Raw genomic sequence first — 7,830 nt, forward strand, 5'->3', positions numbered from 1 at the left:
TGCCCAGGTGGGTCTCCAACCTGCGGGCTCAGGCAATCCATTCACCTCAGCCTCCCAAAGGCGCAGGATTACAGGCTGAGCCACCAAGCCCGGTTCAGTATAGCTATTCTTAAAAGATCTAAAAATCAACCTCCCATACAACCCCGCAATCCCCCTACTGGGAATATACCCGGAGGAACTCAAATCACTCTATGAAAAAGATACCTGCACATGCATGTATATTGCAGCATTATTTACAATAGCAAAAACCAACCATGCTGTCCATCAAAAGAGTACTGGATTTTGAAAAATGTGATACATATATATGATGGAATATTATGCAGCCATAAAGAAGGACAAAAGTGTGAACTTCTTAGCAACTTGGATGAACTTAGAGGCTATAATACTGAGTGATCTTTCACAGAAACAAAGAACCGCGTATCACATGTTTTCACTCATAAGCGGGCCTTTAACAACTATTGTAATACTATAAGAAAGGGGGTGGCTTAGTGGGAAACTGCCAGGGTAGGGCAGAGATGGGATTGGCAGTGTGAGAAACTGCTGGGGGGGAGGAGCACACCTCATCAACAAGGGTACCTGCATAATGAACAGTTGTACACCTAACTCTGAATTGTACCCTACATATTTAAAACAAAAAAAATTTTTAAAAAGCTAAGGGGAACTGAGAAACAGGACTCAGCACCCTGGGCCTTGCACTAAGACAATGTAACAGCAACCCCCCGCCAGAGGAATTTGAATGAAACCTGTGATACAATGAAGACAACAATAATAGCAATAAAACCCAAACTCACAACTAGATTGACTCAACTGCCCACACTGTCAACCTGACAGAAGAAGACGCATATTCATTTCTGGGTGTAAATGCTATTTACTTCAGTCTTTACTGGTGTTCTACATATGCTATACATCATTCAATTCAAAATTACAAGACACCCAGAAAAGTAGGGGGAAAAAACCCTAACCACCAATTCATTATCAAGAGATTAAAAGAAAAAAAAGAAACAGATTAAGAAATGACTCGTATGTTGGCCTATAACTGATATGTTAAAGGAGCTATTAGAAAATGTGGAAAACATGCACGAATATATAGGGAATTTCAGCAGAGAGAGGAAAGTTGTTTGTTTAAAGGTGAAATGGAAATGCTAAGAATTAAAAACACATTATCAGAGATGAAGAATTTCTTCAGTGGACCTATCAGTAGAGTGGATACAGCTGAGGAAAGAATTAATGAACTTGAATATAAATGAATAGAAATTATCTATACTAAAAGATAAAGAAAAAAGAATAATAATTAAAAAAAGAACAGTGCATCTAAGAGATGTGAGAAAATAGCAAGTGGTTTAACAAACATATAATTGGAACCCCAGAAGGAAGAAAGCGGAAGAATGATGCAGGACAAATATTTAAAGATATAAAGATGAAGATTTCTCAAAAGTAATTAAAACAAAAGCTAACAAAAATATTGAAGGCGGTCAGCGGAAAACGGCATGTTCCATTAGTGAGGGATAGTTGTTATAGTGTCTTCATGAATTACCCCCGTTGTCATTATATTGTGTTGTTCTTCTGCTCCTGCTCCTCTTCCTCCTTCTCCTTCTTCTTCTTTGAGAGAAAGTCTCACTATATTTCCCAGGATGGCCTGGAACTCCTGGGCTCAAGCAATCTTCCCACCTCAGCCTCCAGAGTAGCCGAGACTACAAGTGTGTACCATTGTGCCTGGCTCATGGAGACCTTCTTTGTCTCTTTATACAGACTAGGGCTTGTAGTCTATTTTATCTGATGTAAGTATAGTTGCTTCTCCTCTTTTTTAGTTTCCAGGTGATTTGAATATGCTCTTCCACCCCTTCACTTTCAGTCTATGTGTTTTGTTTTTTAATGGATGAAGTGAGTTTCTTATAGGCTGCATAAAATAGGTGGGTCTTGTTTCTCTTTTCATTCAGCAACTCTATACTTTTAATCGAAGAACTGAGTCTATTTACACTGTGTTATTATTGATAAGAACTTACTACTGCCATTTTGTTGCTTGTTTCACAGTTATTTTGTAACTCCTCTCTTCCTTTTTTACTATCTTCCTCTGTGGTTAAGTGATTTGCTTTGATAGTATGTTTTAATCATCTCTTTTTTCTAGTGAGTCTGTTATAGATTTTTGCATTATGGCTATCATGAGGCTTGCAAAAATATAGATATAGCAAATTATTTTTAAAAAGATGATAAGTTATCTTAGATTACAAATAAACACAGAAAAAATGATAAAACACTCTACACTCAAATACTATTCCCTGCACATTTTGACTTTTGTTGTCTCAATATTTTTATATTGCCTATCTCTTAACAGGTTACTGTAGTTATTTTTTAAATTATTAATTTTTTTTTTTTTAGTTGGAGTCTCACTCCAGCGCCCAGGCTGGAGTACAGTGGCACACTCTCGGCCACCCCAGTGTCAACCTGCTGGGCTCCGGCGATCCTTCCACCTCAGCCTTCCAAGTAGCTAGAACTACAGGTGCGTGCTGCCACACCCAGCTGAGTTTTGATTTATGGCAGAGACAAGGTCTTGTCAAGCTGCCCGGGCTGGTCTCTAACCTGCAGGTTCAGGCAATCCACTTGCCTCGGCCTCCCAAAGTGCTGGGATTACAGGCTAAGCCCCCATGCCTGATCTTTATTTAATAATTTAAAAGTATAATTTACATAAATGAGGTACATGTGACTGAAGTACACAATTCAATAAGTTTTAATATATGCACAGCACCACAAATCAAAATAATAAACATATTCGTCACTTCTGAAAGTTTCCCCGTGTACCTTTGGAAATCCTTCTTACTGCCCATTTCCCACATCCATAACTAGGCAACCACTGATTTGTTTTCTATTACTACAGATTCGTTTGCATTTTCTTTTTTAAATTAAGTTAAATTTATCTATTTATTTTATTATAGAGATGTGGGGGCACAAGTGAGGGTTAACTACATAAATAGTCTGCATGCAAGTGAAATTCACTGACCTGCCAACTGGTCCTCACTATCCCTGGCAGTGGACCAGGTACCCTTTGTGCTGCCACATTCCCTCCACCCCTCCTCCTCTCTCCCTCCCTCCCCTAGCAGTGCCCAGTGACTGCTGACCCCTCCCTGTGCTAAATGAGACAAGTGTGCAGGGCCCACTTATGAGTAAGAACATGTGGTATTCAGTTCTTTGTTTCTGTGATAGTTCACTTAGTGTGATGGCCTCCAGCTCCATCCAATTTGCCACAAAGTCCATGATTTTGTTCTTTGTGGTTATGTAGCACTCCATCATGTACATGTGCCACGTGTATATGCACTTCACATTTTGACTTTATGTTGTCTCAGTTTCCATATTTTTATATTGCCTATCTCTTAACAGGTCACTGTAGCTATTATTGTTTTTTTTGTGGATTGGTCTTTTGAGCTTCACATAAGAGTTATGAGTGGATTGCACACCACAATTACAGTATTAGAGTATTCTGGATTTATCCATGTGCTTAATTTTACCAGAGGGGTTTTATACCTTCAAATATTTTCTTTTTTTCATGTTAGTGTTTTTTTCTTTCAGATTGAACAGCTCTCTTTAGCATTTCTTGTAAGACAGGTCTGGTGGTGATAAATTCTCTCAGGTTTTGTGAAATATTTTATCTTTTTATATTTAAAGGACAGTTTTGCTGGACACAGTATTCTTGAATGGTAGGTTTTTTCTTTCAGCACTTTGAAAATGTCATCTCCTCCCTCCCAGTCTATATGGCTTCCGTTGAGAAGTCTGTTGCCAGATGAACTGGAGCTCCTTTCTATGTTATTTGCTTCTTTTCTCTTGCTGCCTTTGAGAGCCTCTCTTTGTTTTGTTTTTGGTTTTGTTTGTTTGAGTTGGGGTCTCACTGTGTTGCCTGGCTGGAGTGCAGTGACATAATCATGGCTTACTGCAGCCTTGACTTCCTGGACTTGGGCGATCCTTCTGCCTCAGCATCCTGAGTAGCTGGGACTACAGGCACATGACACCATGCCTGGCTAATTTTCTTGTCCTTAATCTTTGAGAGTTTAATTATTATATGCCTCTGGGTAATTTTATTTGGATCAAATCTATTTGGTGTTGACTGACCTTCCGGTACCTGGACATTTACCTCCTTCTCAAGTTTTGGAAAACTTTCTGTTATTATTTATTGAAATAAGTTTTCTACTTCTTGCTCTTGCTCAATTCCTTTTTAAACACCAATAATTCTCAGATTTTTGAGGCAACTTATTATATCTTGTAGGCAATTTTCTTCATTTTCATTTTTTTTCTTTTTTTCTCCTCTGACTGTGTCTTTTCAAATGGCCTGTCTTCAAGACTGATGATTCTTTACTTTACTTGATCCAGCCTAAAGAATTTTTTAGTTTAGTAGATGTATTTCTCAGTACAAAGGTTTGTGTTTGAGTTTTTAAATATTATTTCAATCTCTGTTCAATTTCTCTGATAAATTTCTGAATTGCTTTTTTGTGTTATCTTGGAGATCACTGTTTCCTTAAAACTGCTATTTTAAATTCTTGATCAGACAGTTCCGATATCACTGTCCCAAGAGGTTCAGCCACTTATTCCTTGTTTTGTCCATTTGGAGAGATCATGGTTCCTTTTGCTGTTGTTCCTGTGGATGTACATGTATGTGTTTACATTGAAGAATTATTTATTTATTTCAGTCTTCTCTATCTGGCTCATTTTGGTTTTTATTGGGTACATTTACTTAGAGATACTTTGCAATTTATCTGTTGGTTTTCTTTCTTTTCCACTAGGTTGCTGCTTTCTTCTCAACATTAGGTGGCACCTTAAGCCCAGGTTTGTCTTGGTACTAGTAAACAACAAGCGAGAGACCCATCCCAAATGAGGTTGGTCTCAAAGGAAACATCCTGGTAGAGTGGAAAGGATGGCTAGGAGTTTTTGCTCAGGGAACCTTGAAATGAACCTCCTGCAGTGTAGCACTGCTGAATATGCACTCTGATTTGGTGTCTCTTTTAGATGAATTACAGATCAGATTTTCTAGGGCTGGGAATAGCTGTCCAGCAAATCCCTTCCCTCATCCCATTGTCTCTGGATGTCCTCAGTGGTATTTCTTCTTCTTTTTTTTTTTTTTTGAGTTGGAGTCTCACTCTGTCGCCCAGGCTGGAGTGCGGTGGTCGCTCCTGGCCACCGCAGCCTCGACCTCCTGGGCTCCGGTGATCCTTCCGCCTCAGCCTTCCAAGTAGCTGGAACTACAGGCACGCGCTACCATGCCCGGCTAATTTTTGATTTATTGTAGAGATGAGGTCTCGCCAAGTTGCCCAGGCGGGTCTCGAACTTGCGGGCTCAGGCAATCCACTCACCTCAGCATCCCATAGGCGCAGTATTACAGGCTGAGCCACCAAGCCCGGCTAGGGGTATTTCTTCTTTCAGGGACTCCAGATTCTTCCCAAGGGTTGGGGCAGAGACAGGTCTTTGTAAGGGAACCCAAGATGGTGGGAAAGCTGATTGTTCATTTCAGTCTCACTTTTTCCAGTGTAGAAACCATGAGCTCAGCAAATTTTTTGCACACTTGGTGCTGGGCAGATTGGGGAGAGGGGCATTATGAATATGGAAATTCAATTCTCTTACTATCTGCTTGGAGATCTCTTCACTCCTCTGTGACCCTAGGAGCTGTCTCATTCTCATATTTGAGTTCTGAAGTCTTGCTGGTGATAATCTTGGGACTGTATTTTTCTTTTCCATTTTCTGTGGGAAGGAGTAAAGCCAGCTTGCTTCTATGCTGCCATTTTTGAACCGGAAGTCTCCTACATCCTTTAACTCCATTAGACTATTTCTGTGTGGTGCAGAAAAGATGACAATTCAGTTTTCAGCCTCTGCATTTTTATTTCCAGAGTTCTTACTCTTTATAACTAATTAACTTTCCATAACTGTCACGGGGCTATAATCAGTCACTATGAATCAGAAGTAAAATTCAACTTATGTCAGAAATTATTTATACTTCACTTTGTTTCACTAAGGTAGAACATTTAATTAAATGAGTTAGAAGAAAATAGGCAAAGTTCTACCATTTCATGTTCTTTCATAAAAAATCATTTATTCTGTTACTGCAATGATACCAGTCAATGTCATAAAGATTACAGAGGCTATATACCATCGTTTTTTCTTTCTTTCTTTTTTTTTTTTGAGTTGGAGTCTCACTCTGTCGCCCAGACTGGAGTGCAGTGGCCGCTCCCGGCCACCGCAGCCTCGACCTGCTGGGCTCCGGCGATCCTTCCGCCTCAGCCTTCCAAGGAGCTGGAATTACAGGCATGCACTACCACGCCCAGGTGATTTTTTGATTTATTGTAGAGATGAGGTCTCGCTACCCAGGCGGGTCTCGAACCCACGGGCTCAGGCAATCCACTCACCTCAGCCTCCCAAAGGCGCGGGATTACAGGCTGAGCCACCGAGCCCGGCTCATTTCTTCTTTTAAAGTAGACCTATTCTTATAATTTTACCCATTAAGAGAAAAAATAGACTAAGACTTCTCCATAAAAGAATAAAAATAGAAGTTGATATGTTGGATCATGTTTTTCTTAGTATATTTCCTTTTTTTTTTAAAGCAGGATTTATTGAGAGGACAGAAAAGCTCCCACAGTGGAAGGGAACCCAGGGGGGTTGCCCAGCAAATTTCATTTATAAAATATTTTGAAATTGACTAGCAATTTTTATAACAATTGTCATGTCAAAACTAAAATATGGTTTTTAGTATAAATAAATGATATTAGGAAGGATTAGAATAAATATAATTCATAGAGAAATAGTTGATATATCCTCTATAATAAATTGCTAAAGCCCTTGGTAAAAAAATAATTGGTTAACTTCCTGTAAGCTGAGAGATGTGGAATTCTATCAGCAGTGATCCTCAAATTTTGGTGTGATTGCGAGTCCCTTCTCCAAAGATCTTTGTACAGTAGGTCTGATAGATGGCCTGGAAATATACATTATGGTACTGAGACAAATAGTCTTTTGGCCATGTTATATTAGTGGTGGGGAAAGATATTCAAAAGTGATAGGTTATTAGTGAATGATGGCTGGACAAAAGTATCTGTGGAAAAAATAGTGTAATTGGCTAATCTGAAATAAGAAAAGTTGACTAGTTACAGCTTTCTAAGAGTGCATTTAAGGGAACTAAGATACTGGAAACTAGTTACCAGTTATTTGTTACTTTTTTAAAAAAGAGTAAAGAAGAAATAGGTTTCATTGGCAGTTAGTAAGTTTAGGGTTACACTATAAATAAGTATTCCCATCACTGGGGCCCTAGCTTATCTCTTCATCCACTTCATACTTCACTTGACTTCTAAGGTGCCTTTGCCAAAGTTTTCTTCACAACTAACATACCCATAGGAAGCATTCTTCTTAATCAGCCATTTTCTACAATCTAGTCTTCTCTTTATTCCCCTACTGGGGTAATTTCTTTTGAAATGATTTCTAGTGAGAGAGGGTGAATTATATTCCAAGATATTTTTTCTTTCAGGGAAAGTTAAAACAGCAAATATCCTTTTAGTTTAAGTTCTTTGGGTGCCTTTATTAGTCATTCTTTGACAATAAAAAAGATTTGTGTATAATTGAGGAGCCCTTCAATTCAGTTAAAGCATAGAGATTTTTCCCTCTAGCTTTCAGTTCTTGATCATGCACTCCGGAATATCCCCAGTGATCACAGTCTATCCAGAAAACTCTTCAATCTATTTTCTTTCATGTGTTTTTGGAAAGAACTCAAATATTTTTAAAAAGGGGTAGGTGGAGGTTGGGGAATGAAGATAAATATAACAGTCTCAGATTTTGTTCTGCTTTTGTGTGTTCTCTTTCTCCTCCTCT

The sequence above is a fragment of the Carlito syrichta genome, unplaced genomic scaffold (assembly GCF_000164805.1).
Source record: "Carlito syrichta isolate Samal-C Ts95f unplaced genomic scaffold, Tarsius_syrichta-2.0.1 Scaffold71390, whole genome shotgun sequence".
Taxonomy (NCBI): Eukaryota; Metazoa; Chordata; class Mammalia; order Primates; family Tarsiidae; genus Carlito; species Carlito syrichta.